We start from the raw sequence: 27,249 nt of genomic DNA on the forward strand, positions 1-27,249 counted from the left end.
CAGGATAAGGCCACTGTCAGGTGAGGGAGTGCTCTCCCATGTGGCAGTGGCCATTCCAGGCCAGATCTTGGCCTGAAATGGCCTGGATCGGGTCACTGTTGGGCAAAGGAGTGCTCCCTCATGCTGCAGTGGCCCGTTCTGGGCTGATTCAGGAGTGATCCAGGCTGAATTTGGCCAGATCTGGGTCAAATCAGGCCCTCTGTGGAGCACAACAGTACTCCCGGGGCGGCCACGGCCTGCGTAATGATTTCACTTCCCAGAAGAGACACCATCAAGCAGTTTTGGGAGTGCACACGTGCTGTGTGCACATGCTTGTAGTGACAGGGGCTCCACCTCCTCCCGGGAGTTGCCCCGGGTAAGAGTTCCCCCACCTCTTTGCCCAGAAAAAAAGCCCTAGACAGTACTAATCTCATACTATGTAGTCTGCCTTGAGTCTTAGTGATAAAAGTGGACTATAAATGAGATAAATAAATAAGTAAATAAATAAATAATCTATATTTGAAACATATTCCTAAAACATATAATAGCTAGTTCATTCTTTCTCATAAATCTGAGTATGTTTTGGCCATCTACCAAAAGATTGTAGATGTGGCGGCGATTGGTTGAAACAGAGTCGACTGAAACTGAACCCAACAAAGATGGAGGTCCTGTACTTGAGCCACGGAGGACTGGATTTGGGACTCCGGCTCCCGGCCCTCGATGGGACACAGCTTGTGCCAGTTCCAAGGGTTAAGAGCCTGGGGGTGATCCTAGATGCCTCCCTGAAAATGGGGGCACAGGTCACAGTGGTTGTCAGGTCTTCTTTTTCCACCTGCAGCAGACCAGGCAACTTGTCCCTTACCTGTCTACCTGTGACTTAACTACAGTGATCCAGGCAATGGTCATCTCTAGGTTAGATTACTGTAACTCGCTCTACGCGGGCCTACCCTTAGAGCCTGACCTGAAGATTACAGCTTGTGCAAAATGCAACAGCGCGTATCATTATGAAAGCACCAAATAGGGCGTATATTACACCAATATTGTGTGAGCTGCATTGGTTGCCAGTGGAGTATCGGATCAGGTTCAAAGTCTTGGTATTGACCTATAAGACCCTGTGTGGACTGGGGCCAGTGTACCTGAGGGACCATCTCTCCCTGTATATTCCCCAGAGGACCCTCAGATTAGGAGGAAATAAATTGTTATCAGTCTCTGGCCCCAAGGAGGCCTGCCTGGCCTCAACTAGAACCAGAGCTTTCTCAGTCCTGGCTCCTACCTGGTGGAACGTTCTGTCTACCGAGACCAGGTCCTGGCAGGATCTAATATCTTTCCGCCAGGCCTGTAAGACAGAGTTGTTCTGCCAGGCTTATGGCTGAGGCTGGGCCTCTGCAGGCTGGAGGATACAACATCTACCCCCCTCCCTATGAGAGCTGCCCACCACTGTTCTTAAGCTGCTGTTATGTTCAATTGTACTGTTGCACTGTATTGCCGCCATCAGGAAAAAGAGTGCTGCTATTTTTATATTTTTATATGATGTTTTTAAATGTTTTATATGGAATGTTTTAAATGTTCTTAATGCTGTTATCCACCCTGAGCCTGCTCGCGGGGAGGGCAGAATACAAATACAATAAAATAAAAAATAATTTAAAAATACCAGTACATCTATAATATTGCCAGCTTCTATAAATTAAGACATTCTTGACATTCTCAGATACTCCCTGTACATAGGCCTTAGTACATTGTATATATTAGTATGAGTTAGATGTCTCTTCTAATCAAGATGGCAATACAATTTCTAATCTAGATGGCAATACAACTATGTAGTTGAGCTCTATTGTTTTATGCCCCTATGATGGACCCCCCTTCACCCTCCCCACTGTGAGGCAGATTTTCCCAAAAAATTCAGTTTCCCTGCTTTGACTGAGCTGCCCCAAGTAAGCATGTTAGTAATTTTGGTTTAGAAAGTCTTTTTGGCTTTTAGCCCAACCCAGGAACTTGATGGGAAAAGCAGGAGCCCTCTTCCTTTTTGTGCTTCGAAATGGCACTAGAGACTGTATAACATTAAAAAAGAAATAACTTTATTTAACAGGCAGGGATTGAGTAAGTGTAGTCAGGGGACAGAAATGTGGAGGTAAAATTTTGTTGGTATTACAGAACACACTTCATGTAACAGGCACAATAGTTTCCCTGACTCTTATTTTCATATATGCTTGATTCAACAGTGAGAGGTATTTTACTTCTTAATTTAGTTACAGCAACAACGTTTCTTCAGGAAGTTCCCTATGACAGGTTTTCTGGAGTTAGTCACTTTCTTTGTGCACTTAACTTGCTCCCTTTCTGAAACTAGAGAGTATTTCTATCTTCTGAGTAGTCTATAACCATTTCCCCTTCACGACAGACCCAGGTTCCTCCTCAGAACCAAACTCCCTTTGAAATCGGGCAGGAATTAATCTTTTCCTTCTCAGGTGATAGAATCCCTCTCTTTTTTTGGTTTGAAGGGGAGTCTCAGCCATCTACCCAATCACTCTCGCCTAAACATACTCTCAGTTCTCTGGTGTCTGTGTAAAGCGTACTTCCGCTTATGCTGATGCTTAGACTTTGAATTTTTCGGTAGAAGTCTTCTTTGGGATTAGTTAAGGCAGGTAAGTTCTCTCTTCACTATGAAGGTGAACTTGTCTGACTTCCGTGTCAGACTCCCTCACTTCAAACGGTCAGAAACCAATTGACTGTCTTCAGATTGGTTCTAACTGACCAGTCAGAGAAGAGCAAGCAGCCTTTCACTCAAGCTCTCCATTCCAGAGAAAAGTTAACCCTTCCCCTCCCAAGTTCTCTGATTTTGCTGCACTGCTGAAACCTGCTGTTAAATGCAGTCTATCACAGGCCCTCTCAAAGGTTATTTTATTCTAGGCTTCTAGGCTCCCTTAGTGGCCCTGTTTTTGTGTGCGTAGGTTTCTTGAATAACTTTCCTGGTCATATCCCATATTGTTCTAGCTATATCTATGACATAGTGACTGAGCAGACTGCTAACTTACATTCTGAGATTTCCTTACCTAACAGCTTTCTGTAACCACGTTCTATGTTGCCATTGTCAGATATTTTCTTATCATAATCTGCAACTGAGATTTAAACATATATATGGATGCTGGCTAAAGGAAAATGGATATTAAAAAAAGATTTATTATTAGTTGGTTGATTAAAATCCAACATCTTCTCTCTGAAACTTTGAAGAGCACCCTGGGCATAGCTGTCATCTATATGCCAAACTACAATGACAGTTAATGCTATAGAGAATAGTTGTTTTTAAATTTCCACAACAAATTAAACAACTATGTTGAATTAATTCCCTTTTCCCTTCATCCCAGGATGGCAAATCATCCTTGCAAATGACAATTTATCCAGCATGCTCCTATTATTTCCTTTAAAGAATAAACTTTTGGCTTTGGAAGGGCTAAACTGCATTTATAAAATAAAAAAGAGCCTTGCCCTCCTTCCAGTAGTGAGAGGCCAATGCAGATCACATAAAATACATTCTTTCTTACACTGTTATTATGATTGATGTGTGCTGTCTCTTTTGCCTGAGGGATATGTTGGTTGCTGAGGTTCAACAAGATATACCAGATATAAAAAGATATACCAGTCACCACATGTGAGGTAAAATTTTAAGGAAGTGTGGAGAATATGAGGTGTTTCACATTATTTTGTTTCTACATTAAAATGTATATAGTGTGTGGAGTGCATTTTGCACAAGAAATGATCATGCCACTCTTCAGTCCAGAAACAGTTATGTTTTTTTCATTCCTGCTATTTTAACATGAAAGTTTCCATTTCTTTTCTGCCTTTTCCAAATCCAACGTGTGATTCTTCTTTTTTATGCCATTATATGTTTCACAGTACCAAATTTTCCCCATAAAAATATCTGCATTTTTAAACATTTTTGTGTATCAATAAATCGGCATTATAAATCATGCAGCATTATAAATCATGCACGTGTTATATATGCAAATAGTTTTGGGTGTGTAGCCATATCTACGCACCTCCCGTCATCTTCTCAAACACACCAAACAATCTATTGTCTACAGCCAATCTCTGCACTACAGCCACATATGCTCCAGTCCCTCTGACAGAGATTCTCATCTGTATGATCTACAATAGAGATTACAATATCCACCAGCTATAGTAGGAAAACAGAACAACAAAGCCAGAATGATACCAAGGGATGACCTGCTACAAGATAAGCCCAAATAAAACAACAACAGACAACTGCTGATAGTCACATACAGTTCTCAGCTCAGACCAGTTCAACTCATCATTAATGACCTTCAACTTATGCTAAACAATGATACTGCTCTCTCATAGGCACTAGGAAGCAAACCTTTTCTTGCCCATAGACAGTCCTTCAATCTTAAACAACTCATTACTCATAACAATGCACTTCCCACCATGAACAAGAACTCTGGAACCACAACCTGCAATAAACCAAGATGCCAACTCTGCCCCTATTTTCATTCCCACAGCACAATCACTGAACCTAACACCAGTTATTCAGTGACCTTATAACCTAATGTATGTGGGAATGACTACTAGACCTGTCAAAGTTAGAATTTGTGAACAGAAGAGCTGTATAAGAGTAAAGAATCTGAATGCTCTGCTCATTAACCATTATCTCACTTCTGGCCACACTGAAAAGTAACGGTGTTTCTGGATCGTGGAATATATTCAGCCTACATCTTCAAGCTTGCATAAACTTCTACAGAAAAGTGAACTGTTTTTGAGTTACCACCTCCAGATGTGCTTGACACCTATGGGATTCAATGAAGAAATGGACTGGACTTGCTGTGTCTGAATGCAATTGGTTTCTGTGGCTGGGTACCTGCAGTTCCATGTTTGGTAGAGCTGATTTCTAGATGTTTCAATTATCATTCCCCCCCCTTCTCTCTCCCTTCCTCTTTTTTCCTCCTTCCTCTCCCTCCTTTGGTAGCAGAATTACCTATCACACGGGAAATATTGCATCATCCTTTCATTCCATCATATAGTTGACTTTATAGGACAAATAGGAAGCCCTGTGGCACAGAGTGGTAAGCTGCAGTACTGCAGCCCAAGCTCTGCTCATGACCTGAGTTCAATCCTGGCTGAAGCTGGGTTCAGGTAGCTGGCTCAAGGTTGACTCGGCCTTCCATCCTTCCGAGGTCAGTAAAACGAGTACCCAGTTTCCTGGGGGTAAAGTGTAGATGACTGGGGAAGGCAATGGCAAACCACCCTGTACAAAGTCTGCCAAGAAAACGTCATGATGCGAAGTCCTCCCATGGGTCAGTAATGACTCGGTGCTTGCACAGGGGACTACCTTTACCTACTTTTATAGGACAAATATGCCATTTGATTTCAATTACAGATTGATGATACACATATCCAGAAATATTGGAAACTTTACAACAGGTTTGTTTGCAGGTTTGAATGTTTTTAGGTTTAAATTTTTATTTACATAAAATTTAGCATATCTAATTTTTGCTTTGTAGATTATAACATCAATGAAGAGTTGTGTGTGAGTGCAGTTACCATGTGAAGGAATCCATGGCCTGCTGTATAAATTTACATCACAAAACACAATATATGAAGTAGAAATTGTTTTGTGACATCCTAAAAATAATTACAATTTTTTTCATACAGCATACTAATGTTTAATCCTATTACGACATTTTTATTCTTTTTTCTATTTGTATCTCTAGATAACAATATATGGGCACGACTGATACATATTGGTTTCTGGATGTGTGGGTTTATTTTTAGTAAAAGTGTGGATTATTGACCACTGAGGAAAGCTCCTGGTTGTGGTGTTGATCATTTGACACGTTTATCAAATATATTTGCAAAATATTACAGCTTATATAAAGCTTGTTCTGATTCTTTATGCAGCCTGACACCGTCCCTATATTTTTAATTTTACTATTGTGTACTGTTGTGAAATAATAAATATATTTTTTAATATATTTTATTTGCTTAGCTTGATCCTTGTAGCATCTTCAGTATATTTCAGGTTGAGTTTTGGGTCCCCGTTCTTTGTTTGCCTAACACCAGCTACATCACCTCAGGCTCCTTCACTTGTCCAATGTTATATATGCAATCAAGTGCCAGCAGTGCCCTTCAATTCTCTATATTGGACAAACATGCCAGTCCCTTTGCAAAACAATGGATGGATATAGTCTGATATTAAAAAATCACAACATTCAAAAACAGCGGGAGAACATTTTAATCATCCAGGACATTCCATCACTGGTTTAAGAGTTGCACTTCTCAAGCAGAGAAACTTGAAATGGAAATTACAATGAGAGATTACTGAAACTGAGTTTATTTGTAAATTTGGAGCAAAGGATCCTCCAGAGTTGAATTGTAACATAGATTTTTCTCACGTTGCAGATGCTTATTTTCTGCACTTTACACCCCTGTTCTATCAAGCTAATTACAACATGTATTATAGCCAGCTTCCTGACACTCTCATTTACAATACCTCTCCCAACCTCTGCCTGGATTATAAAGACTCCTTTCTTTTTCCACTTCTAATATCTAGCAAAGGGAGTTCATATCTTGGACATCTAGTTGATCTTTAAGGTACTATTGGAAATAAAATAATATCTATGTGTTTAAATTTGTTTTCTTGATCACCCAGTGAGACTCAAGACATTTTCCTATCATCTTCTGCAACTAAGATTTTAACATAGATAAACCCAGGCAAGCCTGATCTCATTAGTCTCAGAAGCTATCCAGGGTTGGCCTTGATTAGTAATTGGATGGGAGACTTCCACGGAAGACCAGAGTTGCAGAGGCAGGCAATGGCAAACCACCTCTATTAGTCATAGCTGAATTAAGGCAGAAGGGGTTGCCATAAGTCAGCTATGACTTGACAATACTTTCCACCACCACACAGATGATGATTAAAGGAAAACAGATATAAGGGAGAAAGGATTTATTATTAGTTATTAATTGGTTGATTTACTACTAGTTGGTTGATTAAAACCTGGTGTCTTCTCTCTGAAACTCTGAAGAACACCGTGGGTATAGCTGTCCTCTATATACCAAACTACAATGACATTCAATGCTTGATAAAAACCTGTGTAAAACAAGCTGTGTAAAGCAAGATGTAAAACAATGCCATCAAGTAGCATGAATCATCTAATAAACAATGTAATACGACTAGGATTACAAAAATTAGAAACAATTCAAAAAAGTATCAGACATAATATATTAAACAATGTAGAAAATAGAATTACAAAAGTGAAAAACTGCAGTAGAAGCAGGATAATAACACAATGAAGAGATAATACCAACCATATACAGTGACATAGACTATAGCCCTTTATAAAAGCACCTTCCTGAACCATTCCCTTATACTATAGTCCAATTGCCTTTACAAAAATGCCCTCCTGAACAATATATGTTGCACATGAAAAGTATATAATATGTGTATACAATAGAAATGAATCTACAAAACCAGTAGTGCAAAGGAGAGAAGAGAAACTGTTGTAAAAGGTATAAAGGAATATAATAAGAGGAAATATTCACTCATTCCTATTCACACAATAGGATGAACTCTGCTTCCTGCTGTCCATATAGGAAACAGTAATGTGAGAAGGAACTGTACCCAAGTTCAGAGTCCCTGTCAAATTCTGGTAAAAATGTACACTATAAAAGTACAGAAATTTAAGAGAGAAACTGATACATTTCAGGCTACTGGGGTTCTTTATGCAGAATGAATAACTAACCGTGCAATCCTAAAAAGAGTTACTCCATTCTAAGCCCATTGAAATAAATGGTCTTAGAATGGAGTAACTCAGGATTGCACTGCAAATAGCCTTTTTCTTTTAAATTAATGAAAGGAGGAAGCTCAAACTAGTCTGCATGCACTCAAATGGAATACTCATTTTAAAAGTCACATGGGACAAAATCTTTGTTAAATTTAGATTTGTTAAAAATCTACTGTCATTTGTTTAGGCTTCTGGAATACATGTAACAGAGTAAGTTATTGGCATTTGAAAATGATCTTTGATGTTATACCGATACTGATATTTTAACAGCTCCATGCTGTGATAAATTCTTATAGCCATCTGCTAAGGATCATTGTCAGCTGTAAAATACTGCAATATACATTTTCAAATGACTATATTAATCTTCATATGATAGACTGGTCCAGTATCTTAGCTCTTATACATTTCCATGATATATTTTTTATCTAACATCAGCTTTCTTTCTGATTAATAGATACTACATTAATATTGAATGATTTTTTTAAAAAAATCCTCCTGGTGTCTCCTGTAAAGCACCTACCAGAATTTACATGTGTGCAACCTAGTAGACTAACAGTCTATCCCTAGATGGAATCCTATGGTCATGTGACAACCTGCTCTTTGTTGTGAAGATTCTTTGTTAATGCATTTTTCTCTCCATGTCCTTTCTCCAAATCCTTTATTTTCTGTAAACAGACAGAGCATTCATTGCCCAACCACATCAGCAGCAATACTTTCCATATGAATCATAGCATCATCACTTTTTTATAGATACTATCAGTTATCACCTCCTGCCATTCCTCCACGGTGTTCAAGGAAGCACGCATGAGTTTTATGTATTGTCGAAGGCTTTCACGGCCAGAGAACGATGGTTGTTGTGGGTTTTCCGGGCTGTATTGCCGTGGTCTTGGCATTGTAGTTCCTGACGTTTCGCCAGCAGCTGTGGCTGGCATCTTCAGAGGTGTAGCACCAAAGACAGAGATCTCTCAGTGTCACAGTGTGGAAAAGATGTTGGCAGGTCATTTGTATCTACTCAGGAGGGGTAGATACAAATGACCCCTCCTGAGTAGATACAAATGACCTGCCAACATCTTTTCCACACTGTGACACTGAGAGATCTCTGTCTTTTGGTGCTACACCTCTGAAGATGCCAGCCACAGCTGCTGGCGAAACGTCAGGAACTACAATGCCAAGACCACGGCAATACAGCCCGGAAAACCCACAACAACCAACGCATGAGTTTCTTTCATTCATTCATTCATTCATTCATTCATTCATTCATTCATTCATTCAGAAAAAATTGTATGCTGCCTCTCCAAAACCTGCTCAACGTAGTTCATGACAAAATTTAAAATACCAACAGACCAATTAAACAATAAAAAATCAAGTCAACAAAACAGTCAACAAAACTATAAAACCAGGCCAGTCATTTCTGCCAGGTTTTTATTCACTCAAGAAAACCACTGTTCCACATTTTACCTTACCTCCCAAGGCTATTGTGTTGATAAAATTCCATGCACCCCATCTTGAGTTTCATTTTTCATTTATCATGAAAAGAGAGGTAAACAGAGATATGAAGTTACTCTGAATTGAGAACAGGCAGCCTTCCCCTTCCACAGAAGACAAACTGGCTTAGAACAACTTTGTCTTTTGGGAGTCTTTGAAGGAGCAGCATTCTATCTCTTTCCTCCCCTCCATTTCTCTGAGCATATCTTTGCCAGGTGCTGATAAACAAAGATGCAAAAAACACACAGACATAGCTGCTGGGATCTCGATGAAAATGCAGCTTTCATTTCAGCCTAAGTTATAAATATTTCATTTGGGGAGTATAAGTTACTAGAATTACTCCACCTGTGTAACTCAGATCAGCATCTGTCCTATTACACTTATAAACAGTAGGAGTTGTTGTTGTGTGTCTGAGGGCAAGAACTGTGCCTTACTGGGAGTACAACTCTTCAAAAAGTTGTATGCCCAAGGCCTGAAATAAAGACAGAGTAAAACTATAGTGAAGGAATCCTTTGAGCCATGTAAACCTGCAAATGGGGAAAACAAGAACAACATTTTCTTCTTTTTCTGACAGCACATGAATTATACTTTACCATGGAGTTACACCTATGGTGATGTGTTTCCCAGAGACAGTTTTGAACAACATTGTAGCTACACTTCAGTTATGCTTCAGCATTCTTCTTACTCTCAGTTTCCAGCATTTTTCAGTATCTGGTATATTTAAGTGTGTGTATTTAAACTAATGAAATGTCTCTGAAACATTTGCTACCAATGCTTTTAAAAATATTTTGACTCCTGTATACAAAGAATGTTTCATCAACTTGCTGTTTGAAGTGGCTTTGTAGAAAATCTAATTGCATCAGTAATAAGTCAATGTTAATTATTGAATTCCATATGCTATTTAACTACCGCGATCACCTAACTCACTAGGTCCAATAGATTTTCTCTCTAGAGTTCAAAAGAGAAAAGAATCTTCTTTCTTCCTTACACAAAGGAAGATGAATGTATTTATTTGCATTATTTTTAGTCCGCCTTTCTCTCTGAGACATAAGGCAGATTATACAGTATGAGTTAGTACAATTAGTTTGAAGGACATTTGAAAAAACAATGTAACAGGATACATAAATGCAACTGTGCAAAGATTTAAAATCAGCAGAAATCCAATATAGAGTTGAGTAAATGCTGAGAGCATAAGCAATTCTAAGGCTGACACATTAAACAGTACAATACTACCCTGTAGGATCATTCCCAAAGCAACAGACAGCACACAGTAGCACATAGTAGTAAAATCTATCCCTCCACTGATTCATCCCTTTGAGATCACTTCTTTATAGTACAGCCATCTGAGTAAAAAGTCCTCTTAGATAATTCAGTTTTTCATCATTTACAGAAAGCCAGAAGAGTGGCCTTCCTACAAGAACTGTGAGCCCTTTGCTCAGCTGCTTGCTAGAGCTCTGCACATGCACAGAGGCTGCACATGCACAGAGGCTTCCCATAGAGCTGGTGAAGAGTCAAGCCTGTTTCAGTTTGGGTCATGGCAGCCTACCAGAGGAACCAAAGATCTCGGAGGTAGTGAGGACTAGACATGAGCACGAACAAAAAAAAAAAAAACCTGAACACCCTGTTCGTCGTTTGGTACCATCCACGAACAATGAACAATGAACATGGACGAACATGAACTGTTTCCAGACATGTTCGTTGTTCAAGGGGGCCAGAAACCCCCCCACTCCAACCCCCCCCCCACTTAGCCCCCTTCCACTCAAACCCACTTACCTGGCCCTTTAAAGATCCCTTTAAACTATCAGCTGGCAGGCGGCAGGGGGGATTCCCCCCTACTACCTGCCAGCTGATAGTTTAAAGGGCCCTTTCCTGCCATGTGTAAGGGGCAGGGCCCTTTAAACACCCCACAAACTGACCTTCCCAATGTCCAATACCCACCAAATTTGCAGGGAACATAGTGCTCACTGTCCTCTGAAGACCCCCCAAGTTTCAGAGAGATTGCACCCCAGGAAAGGCATGATCTATGGGTCTCCTGTTGGCTGTCATTTTCTCTTCACAGTGGCAAAAACAGGACTCTCTGCTGGAAGTACTTTGAAGGGTTAAAGCCAGAAGGAAAGCCAGAAGGAGTTCAGACAGAGTTCAGTCCCTCCCTCTGTCTGGTTGCCAAGGGGATTGATTGCAGCAGGTGCCAGACTGTCTGGCTTGCCAAACTGCTGCAGAAGGCAACGAATGAGGCTTTTAACAACCACCTGTTCATTTAGGATGGGGCCTCACGAACAGCTTGTTCGAAAACAGCAGATTAGGCTATTCGTTGTTTTTTTCTGTTCATAATGCTGTTCGTGCCCATGTCTAGTGAGGAAACCCCCCACACACACACACACATCATCATCATCATATGAAACTATAAAGGAAGCATTAGAACAATCTATGTAAAAACTTGGGGTAACTTGCTTTTGTGGCTCACGTCTATTCTTTGCCTCCTCTCTCTCCATCCCTGCTTGCATTCCTCTAATCTCTATGACTTGTGCTTATTCCTTGCCTACCATGCCCTGCCACTGCCCTGAGGATTAGAGGAGCATCAGGGACAATATATTAAAGTAGGGCAAGGGAAGTATGTGCTCAATCAAATAGCACATATTAGTTGGGAAGACCTACACAATCCCCAGCCCATTGGGCTGGGATGGAACTGGATTCCAGCAACCTCAACCAAACAGTTTGTATCTATTATTAGGATTTACAATTTCTGGACAGGTTTTTTCCCTGGCAGTCCTTTACTTTAGAAATTAAATACAAAGGAGCATTAAATATATCATGAGTTTGTCTCATAAATGAATAATATGAACTATACCACAAAATAAAAGGGTCATATTTTTAAAACGTCACTACATGAATTTTCTAGAATACTATTGTAGATGGATCTGTTGCTAAAGAGCAGGGGGAGGGACAGAAATTCTTTCCTAATAAAGCTTTTTGAAAAGCAGTTGTACAATGAATATTTCAAGGACATCATCCACCCTCTAGTCTGGGGTATGATCTGTCCCTAATAAATATTTTCTAATCTCGTTTATATTCAAATGCCATAATATAGCTTAAAAATTCCAGGTGATGCCCTTTACATAGCAGTCTTATGGTACAAGGAAATATTACTGCCCTGGTTGCTGTTATACTCTACTATTTAACAGAGAGGAATAAAGGTTCACCACAGATGGCGCAACACACTTGTTCCATTTAAGCAATCAGTGTCTTCGCCTCAAACGAACAAAAGAGCTCCTCATTCAAGATGAAAAAAAAGACCCTCTATCTCGCACAGAATTTGAAACATTGATTTTTTCAAACATACCTATCCCTCAATGTATGTTCTTACAGTAATATAATAGCAATTTTGATAAGGGAACAGGGATATCTTTAAAGGCATAAGAAAAGTCTGATTTTTCCCCCATAGATGAGACATTATTGAAATATGAGGCATACAATTTGCTGGGGAATAACAATTTTAACTATATTACAAGTTTAACACCCCAGCTGAATATAATGTAACTTCTAATGTAACTTTAGCACCTCATTTCTCCTGAGGCATCAACACCATTTATCATTGCTATTGCCATATGGCATATCTGAACTATCATGATCGACATTTTATGGGGAAATTGAAAGTATCCAACACGATCTTTCTTCACTAATGCTCGGAGGTCAGCCGCAATGTTGCTTGCAGCAGAAAAGATGCATTTTTAGCACATCTTTTGCCATATTTTATAGCTTTCTAGGTTAAAATCTAGCCAAGCGGCTCTTTATTTGTGCTGACCTGGCATGGAGGTTGTTTTCAATAATAACTATTACAAAGAACTTTCCCTTATGTACAAGAGAGCACATATAAACAAGTCATATACAAGGGACCCACTGTTTTGGCTTGTGACCAGCTTAGTGACAGCAATAATCAGAACATTCGATACACTGTTTGGCTGCGCTTAAACACCTCACAAACTGCTAGGGCACATGGACAAATTTGCTTGACAAGTTAAATGTTGACAACAACATTGAGGCAAACCATAGGGTTGCCAACATTGCCTCAGCAAATGCCTGGAGATGTGGAGGGGGGGGAAGTGCCTGGGGAGGGCACAGTTTGGGAGGGATGTGATGTCACTTCTGAATAATTCTCTAGTTTCTCTCCCTTAGTTTCTATGTTCTTTACCATAGAGGCAAAGGCAAATTCCTTGAGCATCACTACGTGGAAGCCATTTTTTTCTCCCATTGGAGTAGGTAATTGAGGCTAGGAGGTGGTAATTTCCCATCCCAGGCAGGTAAATGTCAGTCCTACAAATTCAGTGAAAAGGCTTGACTTTCATGTAAATGAGTCTGATCATGTTAAGTCAGCCAGTGATCAAGCTTGTGTTAAAGTTCTCAGCCCATAGTCGATAAATAGTTTCTTGGGGATCAGTCAGTCACTTATGTTTGCAAAGGTCTCCATATCTCATAAGCAAGATTCCCAAATTCTCCTCATATATCCTTCTGTATTTTCAAGTATGAAATGGCATCATCTTTTTCAAACTGGAACTAATATATTAGGAATTCCCCATAGTTTGTTTATTTCTGAATTTCTGAACTGATTTTTTGATTTTTTTTATAGAGCAATGCGCTGTACTTGTCTAGTTCACTACAGCTTCAGTTCCTTATGTTCTTATGTACTTTACATACCCAGCTGGCTGTAGCACTTCAAATGGGAAGGGTCAAGTGGGCACACATATAACTCCTATTGGGTTTTAGTTAATGCACGTTAACTAAACAAACTGCATGCAGAAAGCTCTTATCCAAGTTAGAGAACCAATAACTGTTTATTTATATAAAGAAATATATTTACATAAGTTTAGTGGAGAGAAAGAACTAGTAACTAGACATGGGCACGAATGGAAAAAACCCCAAACACGCTGTTCATCGTTCGGTGCCATCCACGAACAATGAACATGGACGAACATGAACTGTTCCCAGACATGTCCATTGTTCGTGGGGGCCAGAACCCCCCCAACCCCCCCACTTAGCCCCCATCCCGTCAAACCCACTTACCTGGCCCTTTAAAGATTCCTTTAAACTATCAGCAGGCAGGCGGCAGGGGGGGATTCCCCCCTGCTGCCTGCCAGCTGATAGTTTAAGGAGCCATGTCCTGGCAAAAACAGCAGTGTCTGCTGGCAGCTAGTTTGAGGGGTTACAAAAGTGACCTTCCCAATGTCCAATACCCACCAAATTTGCAGGGGACATAGTCCTCACTGTCCTCTGAAGACCCCCCAAGTTTCAGAGAGATTGCACCCCAGGAAAGGCATGATGCATGCGTCTCCCCATTGGCTGTCATTTTCTCTTCACAGTGGCAAAAACGGGACTCTCTGCTGGAAGTACTTTGAAGGGTTAAAGCCAGAAGGAGTTCAGACAGAGTTCATTCCCTCCCTGCCTCTGGTTGCCAAGGGGATTGATTGCAGCAGGTGCCAGACTGTCTGGCTTGCCGAACGGCTGCCGAAGGCAACAAACAAGGCTTGCAATGACCACCTGTTCATTTAGGATGGGGCCTCACAAACCGCTTGTTCGAGAACAGCAGATTAGGCTGTTCCTGGTTTTTTTCTGTTCGTAATGCTGTTCATGCCCATGTCTACTAGTAACTGATCTAACTAACTAGGATGGCTTTAGATTGAAAGTAGGCCATCTCTCTCAGGAGGAGACAACATGCTGCCTCTCCTGGTGCATGTAGGGAAGAAGAGAGAAAGGAGGAGGAGAGAAGGGAAAGAAGGAAGTTCCCTTGGCAAGAAGGAGATTGATAGCAGCCTCTAACTATCTAACTGACTCTATGGTTGTTGCCTTCCTTCTTCTCTGCTGGCAGTCCTAAAGTCCTGAGCAAGAGACATCGCCAGTCCCTTCTTCTAACAACTCCTTCATTTTTTAAAAAAAAATCCCTCTATGAAAGAAATGTCAAGGAGGAATGCTCAAGGCAAACCTTATGCTTGATAAGCTAGTTTTGTATGTATAGGGAACGTTTTTGTACATAAAAGTTTTGTAACCCTTGCTGAGCCTGTATACATAGACTAGTTCAGTCATGCCCCCTATGAAATAGGCTGATGCTTCTGAAAAAGTACTCATCATAACCAGGGTTTTTTTTTTCTAGGAAAAGAGGTAGCGGAACTCTCACGAGGGAAATGAGGAAGAAACACAAGAGATTCTTTGAAATCATATTATTTTCAAGCTCTATTGCCGAGTATTTTCAAGAGGTGCCAGAACTCCATTCCCCCACGTTCCCCCTGAAAAAAAGCCCAAACCATAACAATAAAGAAGTTGGTGCAGGGCAGGTCAGTATATTACAGACAATTATTATTAGTGCCTAGATATATACATGGCCAAGCTACACACAATTAAACCACAGGACTATGATAATACATTAACTTTTTTCTGGCCTCGTCCTATGGAATAGCCCCTGTATTTGTTATCGATGATTCTGACAGTCTCTTTTGGAATATAGTTTTAGGTATTGGTCTGCAGTAGAACAGCAGGATTTGGGTCCAGTGACACCTTACAGACCAACAAGATTTTTCAAGGTTTTTGCTTTTGAGAGTCAGAGCGCCCTTCTTCAGATACTTCAGGTATCTGAAGAAGGTAGCTCTGATTCTCAAAAGCTTATACCCTGAAAATGTAGTTGGTCTGTAAATTGCCATTGGATTTAAATCTGGGAAGAACTGCACACTGCATCTGTATCAACAAGAGTAGCTGTCCTGATCAATCAAACATCTGAGCAACCAGTAGTATACTGTGAAAAATTTCTTGTTCCTTCAAAAGAGATTACTGTATTTCTGAGAAATGAGTGCTCAGTGTAAACATGGAATTGGAACTGATGTATTCATGCATATGGATACAGGCATATTAGTATATTGCTATCCTTATTCATAGATTTTTTTTAAAAAACTCTTCCATAAATATGGCTAGGCCTTTTATCAAATTCCTTCTTAGGTACCACTATGGTCCTATAGGTGCGTTCCAAAATATAATGATATTTCAAACATGTATATTTTACTTATTTACTTACTTAATTTATACCTCACCCTTCTAGAGACACAAAGCCGCTTACATCACTCTCCTCGCTTCCATTCTATTTTCACAACAGCCTTGTAAATTAGGTTAGCCTGAGACTAGCACAAGGTCACCCAGTGAGCTTTCAGGATAGAATGAGGACTCGAACCTGGATCTTCCAGATCCTAATTCAACACACTAATTGCTATACTCTGATTCTCAGTTTAATTGTTACATATTGTAAATTGTAGAGTCTTCCTTAGTCATGGTGGAAAGTGCTGTTAAGTTGTATCGTCTTCTTTCATGTATTTAGACAGTTTTGTAATGCTCAGCTGATACTCAGATCAAGGGCTGCCCCCCCCCCCAATTTTTTGTCCAGCTTGATAAAGTAAATGACTTTCTGCTTGTTCAATCTGTTACCAGCAGACCAGGTGTTCAAAGCCAGCTGCTTTGTAAATGCATGTGTGGGAGATGTTTACTGCAAACCCTCACTCTTAATGAAGCTCTCACTGATTGCTGTAAAATTCATGTGAACTCTTTCAATGAAAGTATAATTTATAAAAGAATACCTTGTTGCCTGAACAAATAAACAAACAGTATTTGTGCACCACCCCCACACCCCTGTAAGATTTTTTTTATTTTAAAAACAACTTTGAGGCTGCATTTTACTTAAACTATATTTTCTGCAGTTGAGCTCAATCAGGGTCAATAACGATGTCCACGTAGCCACAAATCCATTTCTGGACCTTCTCCAAGGGTTATTGCTTGGCAACCAAACACCTGATCCAACAGCCATTTTGGTGTGAGAATCTACTTTATTAGTTAGGTTTGCCAACCTCCGGACAGGGCCTGGAGAGCTATTGGAATTACAGCTGATCTCCACATTAAAGAGATCAGTTCCTTTGAAGAAAAAGGCTGTTATGGAGGGTGAACCCTATAGCATTATACTCTACTGAGATCCCTCTCCAAACCTTCTTCTCTCTAAATCCCCAGGAATTTTCCAGCCTGGAGTTGGCAGACATTCTTTTAGGGCTGATTCAATTGCTACAACCTTGTAATGTGAGAAAAGATCCTTCAAAGGACCCAAAGAAAGGCTGGGGGAGGGGCGTTAAACAAGAGGAAGTGTGCATCCGTGGATGGTGTGGGTGGAAGAGTCTAAAAAAGAATGCACTAATCATGAGCTTTTAGCTTCCCGACCTTACTCCCTCTTTCACTTTGCTTAATGCTTGGAATACTGTACATATATAAAACAAAAAATACAAGGTGATAGCGTATAAATTCCCAAAGACATTGCAGTAGCATGCATACACAAGGAGCCATCAATACACATGCTGTTTTGCAAGCTGGAACACTGATTCTCAAGAATAAAAATTTCTCTAGGAACATTTATATAGATTAACAGTGCCATCCTATGCAGTTGCACCCTCGTAAGTCCATTCAATTCAATGAGCTTAAAAGAGTGTAGCTTTGATGAGGATGGCACTGCAAGTCATTTACAAATAGCAAGGGGAGACGTTTTCCTTTAGTCTCTTCTTCTAACGCTCCTTTCTCCTATGCATTTCCTTTCTTTTCCTTTCTCTGGAATGTATGTGTATTTTCAAAGTTTAACTTGAAACAAATATTAAAGGACAGAACAATCAAAAACACGAAAGTGAATGATAAGTGGGATGCAATGTCATAAAAGTTCACACCAATACAGCATGCAAGATTCATCAGATAACTTTGAAAGCGACAGATTTTGCAGCTCAGGGAATTGCAGTTGGCCTAATGTGTTGGGGTTTAAGCAAAGCAGCTGCACACACCACATGGGAAATGTTTTTTAAAAGGTTGGCATTTTATAAAGGTAAGGAAAATGACATAGGATTATGTTGAAAGGCAACCCTTCAAATTAAAGTCAAGTAATGATTGTAGTTGCTCAAGGATGAGTCACGAAGTCTACGTCGTTTAATGTTGTGTTAGTGATCTTTGAGATGGAAGTGGGAGGAAGGAAATGTAGGAAGGATGGGTTGCTAAATATCACAACTAGAAGAATTTATTCTCAAACAGAATAGCCACATAAGACACAAAAAGAACAAGTTGACTCAATACCGCAGCTGGTCATAAACCCCGGACATCTCTGGTAGGGATTCTGCACGTCACCAACAAATGGCCAAAAGACAGAATTATTATGTTACCAGTCAGATCTACAAGAAGCCTAATGAATATAAAGAAGCCAAGCCAGATCAGAGGTCAATTGCCTCTGAAAGATAGAAGTTTCATTTAGCTATCATATCTAATAGCTGTTAATAGACCATAAATTTGTCTAATCCCTTTTTAAAGCCATCTCAGTTAATGGCCATACCACAACTTGTGACAGTGACTTCCATAATGCTGAGCTATATTAACAATTACTTAACAATGGTCTCTTCTGAATTTATTGCTAATCAGTTTATTGATTCTATAGGGGAGAAGTTTTCCATACAACTTCCTTAACACTATAGTTGTATTATGTCTGGTCCTTCAACTTTTTTTTTCAAAACTAAATATTTTGAAATACTGTAGTGTTTCTTCATAGGAACATCATATAGGCCGTTTTCACACTACTAACCTGCTTCCATAACGTTGCGAAACGTCGTGCCAAAAAACGCGGAAGATAGCGTCTTCTTGCAAGAGTTTTGCGCGATGTTGCGCAAAACTCTCACGAAGTCGCGCAAAACTCTCGCGAGAAGACGCTATCTTCCGCAGTTTTTGCGTGACATTTTGCAATGTTACAGGAGCAGGTTAGTAGTGTGAAAAAGGCCATAGTCTCTTATTTTGCTTGCCCTTTTCTGCACCTTTCACTGTGCTATACCATTTTTTCAGATACAAAAATCAGAATAGTACAACATAGACAACACTACAGTTTTCTATAATGGCATCATGTTGCCGGCAGTTTGTTTTTAAAGTTACCATACTAATCTTTAACATAGATTTTGCTTTGTTCAAAGTGACTGCACAGTGGCTTGACATTTACATAGAGCAATTCAACATGAACATAAGAATTTATCTGCCTCTATTGTGAAATGTCCATTTATTTCTACCTGTCATAACTCTTCTTTAACCAACTATTGCTCCATTTAAGGATCACTCCTCTTAGTTCATTATGGCTTAGTCTCCTTTCAGTGAGGAACTTAGTTGAAAAAAATTTGGAAGACCAGATACATAATATCAAGCGGATTACCTATATTGACAGACTTGTGACACACTCCGAGAATTCTAAAAAATAATGAAGCAGCTTTTCTTTAGCAAAATCTATGCATTTTTTCAGCAAAGATTATTTTTCTATATATTTATTAATTCTCTCTCTAATAACACTTTCCATCTATTTATCAAAGATGAACATTAAGCCCAATGTGAAGCATGTAGCCCAAACTCTGTCACGACCTGAGTTCGATCCTGGCAGAAGCTGGGTTCATGTAGCTGGCTCAAGGTTGATTCAGCCTTCCATCCTTCCGAGGTCAGTAAAATGAGTACCCAGTTTCCTGGGGGTAAAGTGTAGGTGACTGGAGAAGGCAATGGCAAACCACCCCATAACAAGTCTGCCAAGAAAACTTCGTGATGTGACGTCCCCCTATGGGTCATTATGTATTCTTGGGGATATCCATCTTGGTCTCTTAATAATCACATGAAACCCAGAAATTACTTCTGGGTCATCTTGAAGACAAAGGCTGAGAAACAGAATAGTGATGCAGGATTGGGAATAATCTATATACCTAATTCTGAACATGGCTCCAGAATGTAGATTTAAAAATTCACATAATGGGGACTTTTATAGATGTGGGACAGTCTACAAGCTTGGGACAAGCCCCAAGTTTGCAGAAAAATCTTTAAAGTAACAACAATGATGAGAGGGGTTAAATCCCGCCCGCCCAATGGATAATATCCACTGAAATTTCACAGATTATATTGAGAGGTTACTTAGCATCCCCAACATGGAAGCAAAGAACCAATGGATGGGCCCAAAGAAGCAAGGTAAATCAGTAGTGTGGAAAGGAATAGAAAGCACTGAGAGTAAAAGTGTCAACAAAAGCAGAGGGCAAAAAGGGGAAGTGATAAGGTGAAAAGAGTACAGAAAGAGTCAGTGGGGGTACGAAAAGGAGATAAAGGAGTGCAACTACCCACCATGAGTTTTGTGGGTCCCTGCTTGCCCTGTATAACCTCATCAAATTGTTTTTATGGATATGTAATATTTTTTGTGGCTTTTAAATGATGCGATCTGCCCTGAGCCCACTTGCGGGGAGGGTGGAATAAAAATGTAAAATAATAAATAAATCATAAATAAATCATAATAACTGAGAACAACAGTGGCTCAAGAGAGAACTTTAGCCTATCTCTTTACATGGTTATAAATAATCAACCGGGACTTCTCAGAATTACAAAGATTATGCTTAATACAAAGGATCGTGTTATTAGCACTCAAGCCTTAAAAATAACCAATGTAACATTTACATTAGTGTTCCTCATCAAATGGTTATTAGTCCAGGTTCATCTAATTTGGACTAAGAGTCTCTCTACATGAGATATCTTATACAAGAACGCTCAAGTGTAGGGAGACGCAATGCTAGCCGGGAAGCATAGTTTAAAAAGACAGCACCAAAGGTTCTGTCAATTTCACCTCTCTACAGAGCTGGCAAAGATTACTCCTCAGAGAGTTTGTTAATTTCCTCTTCGCCTCCCTGCAGGCTCTGTCAATTTCATCTCCCCTTTGGAATTATTAGCCACTTGAACATTTAGAATCCTGTCTTCAGTCAATGTTAAAACCAAATCAAAAGCTCTACAGCCAAGGGCTGTAAAGGAGAATTGGTTTCATCTCATGAGGTTTCTGATTCTCATTTCTATATGTGAGTTTTATTCAAATATTAGTAAGATATGGATATGTCTAAAGAACTCATGTGACCCAACCACACATGGGAACACTTTTTTCCAATCCAGAGAGCCTTGTGATGACAAAAAGACTCTTTTGCTAGCCCAAAGACTCTGTTGTGGTGGAGGAAAGTGCTGCCATGAATGGAATGGATCCATAGAATCCAACCCTTTCTTGATGGTTGCCATCTGTATCCATTTAGTTGGCCCTCCATTATTAGAACATTTTGTCTCTTAGTTCCTCAGTAATTTCTTCTAGGGGTGTGCACTGGAAAAAAATTCGGTTGATTCAGTTTGGCCTGGGGAGGGTCATTTTTGGACTGAATTTCACCAAATTTTCAAGGGACCTACTTCTAACTGTTATCTACATACCCCTCGACCATTTTCATGATTTTATGCCTCCCTAGAAGGTACCTCCAGCCACCTCCAATCTCCATTATTCCCTTTGGGAAAAACTATGAGAGCTGTCCAGGAGGCTGGGAGTGACATTTTGCAATAAACATTCACCAAATTTGCAGATGAGCTTCTCCTAACTGTCCGTTAATGAATCCCAAAGTTTCATGAAGATTGGACCATGAGTGCCAATTTATGGCCTCCACAAAAAAGTGCACCTCCAATCTCCATTATTTCCTATGGGGAAAACCTAAAATAGCCTATCTTAGAAACACTTTTTAGAAGTTCACACTTCACAGTTCTCACAGGATACCCAAAAAGTACACCCAAACACGACTAGGTTAATTAACTGAACCAAGCACCCCAAGAAACACCCCCCAGAAGAAGAACAACCAACAATTGGTTGTTGGAAAAGAACCCAGCCAAAAACACCAACCAACAACAGCTCAACAGCAGCCAAATTTCAAACCCAAATTGCACATACCTGATTTCTTCTACACATCTCAGTATTATTGAGTACTGCTCTGGTGGGTAATAGTATGTCTGACAGTATTACTTTTTGGGTCTCATATTTCCACCAGCACAGCACTTCGTTAGAGCAAATTCTTCTTCCTAAATGTTCTAGTTTATTGGATGGTAAGCCCTATGCAAAATGTGTTGTGTCTTGCTTCTCATTATTTTTGCCAGTCTCTTGGGAATTGATGATTGTAAACTGCTCCTGTTCTTTCTTTTTTTGCATAGCTCATCAGTCACCTACAGCTTTCAATTGCCCACATACTGGCTACTCCTTATCAAATTGTTGAGTCTGAATACATTATAATACTATTATCCCAAGAAATTAAATATCTAAGTGGTTAATCAAAGTAGACAGCCCTACAAGTTTATAGTAATGGAGAGGCAACACCAGTAATCCTGTGGGAGCACTTAAACTGCTCTGTAAACCAAAATAATCATCTGAACTTCAAAGACAACAAAGAGTTGAACTGAAATGGTTAGCTTAATAGAAGGCCACACTGCATATTTCAAAATACTTTTGAAAAAATCTCAACAGTTTAATAACTTGTTTACTGAATTTAATGTTTACAAGCGATTCATTTATGGCAGCTTATAAATACAATGTAATAATTGTTATAAAAAAGAAACAAAATGTAACAATAAAATCAGCATACAACAAATGTGAGGGGTGGCCAACAGTGTCTGTAAGCAAAATTCAAACAAAACTGTGTTTCTCTAAGATTTGTGTGTGTGTGTGTGTGTGTGTGTGTGACTTTCCTTGCTGGGAATCTCCCTAATGGCTGTTTCCACACATCTTACCTGCCTGCGGAACATCGTGCAAAAGACCCGGAAGACAGCGTCTTCTTGCACGAAATCGCACCACAAAGATGCTGTTATTCGGGAGTTTTGTGCAAAATCGCATCTTCCTGGCACGATTTCGCACAAGAAGACGCTGTCTTCTGGATCTTTTGCACAATGTTCCACAGGCAGGTAAGACATGTGGATGGCCTAGGCTAAGGTTTCCCTGGTAAGCCCCGCCACCTCCTGAAAACATCTAGATTGACCCTCTAAAAATGTTCTCAACTGCCCATACCCGCATGTTTTCTGTTGTAGTCCCCACATTAAGGAATGATCTGATGACCTTAGGAGGGCTCTCACTCTCCTGGGTTTCTTAAACCTAGGCAAAACTGAATTACTCAGGAGGACTGCACTGTACTGTAACAAAAAGATTTTAAAGAGAGGCATTGGTAAGGGACTGTAGACTATTCTACTATATACTATCTGTTGCTGTAACTATGATCCTACTGAGTAGTTTCTGTGTTGTTTAATAAATCAGGTTTAGAGTTGCTTATGCTCTTTTCAGCATTATTTCAGCTCTGTATTGGATTTCTGCTTGTTTTCAAATCTCTGCAAATGTGTATTTCCATACCCTATTGCACTTTTTATTGTATCTCCCTGCTGTTGGTCATATTGGCTTAACACTATGTAATCTGCCTGGAGTCTTGATGAGAAAAGCAGAATAATGTAAATACATACAAACATGCTATTCAGGCTGAGGCTGAAAGTGTCTTCTGAGAGGAAGCAATTCCATAACTTGGGAATTACAGCAAAGGGTTATGGAGAGAAAAAATAAGTGCTTGAGTTCCATGATCTCTTTGCTCTGTAATTTCTGAAACAGATTCTTTTACACATCTCCACTTAAAGCTGTCTCCATGTGTGAAGCATGTGTCCCTTACTGTTGGAGGGAGCGGAGTCCCAATCATACAGTACAAATAAATTTTGAGTATTCAAGAATGCAGTGCTTCATACTTTATGTTCTTCATCTCACAGCATCTCTGAACACCTCCACACCTGACTTCGTATACCATCCCCAGAAAATGACAAGAATTATAACAGGACACACTAGAAGAGATGGTTCTTTAGATACATAGAACACTAATTGTTGTTTATAATAAAGATATTTACAAAATTCTCCTTATCAATATCTCTCCCCAGATATCCTGGACTTTGTACAGACAATGACACATGCTCAGTTTGCTGCAACTTCTAGTTCTTTCTGTCCATTCATATCTTCTGGTCTTTCTTTCATAGAGAATTTCTACAGTGAATTCTGACAACTGCCCTCACAGTTTGCTGTGCCTTACAGTTCGTTCTAGTTGTTGCATCTTCTTTTCCCAGAGCAGGTGATCAAGAAGAAACTGAGCCTACTGCAATGACATCTAGAACCCCTTTTGTGCTTTGTTTCATCGGTGAGCAAAACACTGAGAAGTAAGGGCTTGTGCACATGGACAGACAAACAAAATATATCTTTACTTCATATCTTGCCTTTCTCCCCAATGGGGACACAAAGTGGTTTACTTCATTCTCGTCTCCTCCATTTTTTCCTCACAACAACCCTGTGAGGTAGGTTAGGCTACAAGTGTGCGACTGGCCTAAGGTCACCCAGTAAGCTTCCATGGCAGAATGAAGAATCAAACCTGGGTCTTCCAGATACTAGTCCGTCACTCTAGCCAGTATACCACACTGGCAAAAGAATCAGAGGGAAGAGAAAGCTGTAGCAAACTGTGCATATGCTAATTCTGGAACCAATTTTAGAAGGTCTCCAAGTTAAATCAGAAAGAAATCTAAGTGGCACATTGGGCAGATAAAACAACAGAACAATAATGGAATGAAAAGGAAGAAAATCTGCTTCATCAATGAGCCAGTGTGGTTACTGATGCATTTGGAGGCAGCTTCGGGTCCAATCTCCCATCTCCAATGAAACTCATCGGCAAAGTTCAGGCCAGTTACTCTCTCAACCTCACCAACTACACAGGGTTGTTGCCAAAATAAAATAGAGATGGGGAACATGTCGACCTGACCTCGTCAGAGGAAGGACAAGATAAAAATGTGACAGATGGAGGCATATTTTGTAAGAAATACAGCTAATATCAATTTTGCAAACACCATTCCATGACCCAATTTTGCATAAACCAGACAAAATACATGGATTATACTGGTAGTGGTAGAGAGTGCCGTCATAGCTGACTTATGGTGACCCCTGGCGGGGTTTTCATGGCAAGAGACTAACAGGTGATTTGCCATTGCCTGTCTCTGCAACCCTGGTCTTTGTTGGAGGTCTCCCATCCAATTACTAACCAAGGCCGACCCTGCTTAGCTTCTGAGATCTGGCTCACCTGGGCTATCTAGGTCAGGGTATCTGAACTGTGCATTAAACACACACCCATTGTACAGGCTCCCAAAGATGCTGCCCCATTGGATTTACCTGCAACCAGCTCTGGCTCCAAGCTTGGCATTGCCACAGGCCAGTTTTTTTCTGTTTGGTACTAAATATCAATGCCATCTCTACATTGTACAGTACAAACTGTTCTACCAGCAAAAAAGGCTTGCCAAAACAGGATGGAATGGCATTAAATAACCTCCCATTCTCTGCCTTTTTGCTGGCTGCACTGCACAAAGAAGCCCTTCATTTCCCCCTACTCCAAGTGTCTGCTACCCCTAATTCCAAGGAGGTAGATGCAAAACCACCCTTACCACGATTTGGGCAGAAATGTACTTCTGCAAAACAATAGCCTAAAATCTCATAAACTTCCTGTGACATTTTTCATATGGGGGGGGGAGCAATTGGAGAGTGAGGCATTTTGAGATAAAAATGGCAGACACAGAAGGGAATAAGCATCCTCGGGAGCTGCCCTTTCTCCACTTCTGGGTACAGTCTCAAGCAGCTGCTCATCATTTGTTTAAAAAGTCAGAGGAAAGTTATGGGGAACATGTAAATGGTAGTTTGGCTCTAAGCTACTTACAGAACGGAGTAAGGAAAGGCTAACCATTTTGTTGTGACTTGAGCCCGCTTTATCACATGCATCAGCTCACAACAGGGCTGTTTCCACACTACTCACCTTCATCCAGAACGGTGCACAATGTCACAAAAAAATCGCGGAAGATAGCATCTTCTCATGCGAGTTTTGCGTGATGTCGTGCAAAACTCACACGAGAAGATGCTATCTTCCGTGTTTTTTTCACGACGTTGCGCCCTGTTACAGATGAAGGTGAGTAGTGTGGAAATGGCCCAGCTTATGCCTTAATAAGCTGGTTAGTCTTTAAGGTGCCACAAGGTGATGCTTGTTATTTGGGCTGTGGTAGAGTAATAGGGAATTTGTTTTTATTGATCAAAGGGGGACAACAAGAGACCTGAACCAAACCCTCAAGGGTAAACAACAAGACAAAACCATGTTAGTGTGAAGACAGAGTGCATGATATAGGAGATTCTAAGCTGCTTCTACAGTACAATTTGTCCACTATGAGCCTCCCATTGATCTCCATTACGTTTCCAAAGCAACTACTAGATCTTGTTAGTAGCAAATCTTACCACCAAGTAAGGACTTTTTGAAATATTAATAACCATTTGTCTAACTGCATGGGGAAGATATTTTATCTCCAAGGAACAAATCGGCTTTTCAAGATAGTAAATAGACCATTGGATCAAGATTTTAGTGCATTCTCATGGAACTGCGACTTCAGTAAACAACATGTTTAGCCTTGCTAGATAGAGGGACGGATAATTGCATTAGATTCAGAGAACATTTTGACATAATGGTTTGGTATATTATACCATGTATAGTGAAGAGTAGCATTGGGGACCCACGGAGGGAGCTCTTCTGAGTCCAGGGTCTGAGTAACCCTGTGTCATGGTTTTCTGGCTCCGGGAATCTCTTAGCCTCAGATTATGAGGGGAGGGGACTATACAATACTCTACTGCTCCTCTTCTCCTGGATATCCCTCCGGCCTGACCCAAGAAGGATTCCTCCACTGGCTGATACTTAACAGGCTGTACATGGTCTAGAAGTCTGATTCCACCCCACCTCAGTTGTCACCTGGTGCTCTTGTTGCATTCCTTCTGTCAGAGGGTTCATCACAACATTGTCTGGCATCTGTCCAACACCTGTGTCAATGTTATCAAATTAAAGTCATTCTGCCATGCTTGTTGGTGTGCATCTCAGTTCATTGTCCTACCCTCTAAATGTCATTGTGGCCTCCAAGTCTTTCCCTGGGAAAACTGGGATTGGTGCAGAGAGGGCTGGGAATGGATTGTCTGACAAACTGCGGTTGGTAGCTCCACTTCTATTGAAGGCACTTTTTGTCTCGCATAGTTGAATCTGCTGAATGCCTCAAAAACTTGATGAAG

Source organism: Eublepharis macularius, chromosome 10 (assembly GCF_028583425.1).
Source record: "Eublepharis macularius isolate TG4126 chromosome 10, MPM_Emac_v1.0, whole genome shotgun sequence".
NCBI lineage: Eukaryota > Metazoa > Chordata > Lepidosauria > Squamata > Eublepharidae > Eublepharis > Eublepharis macularius.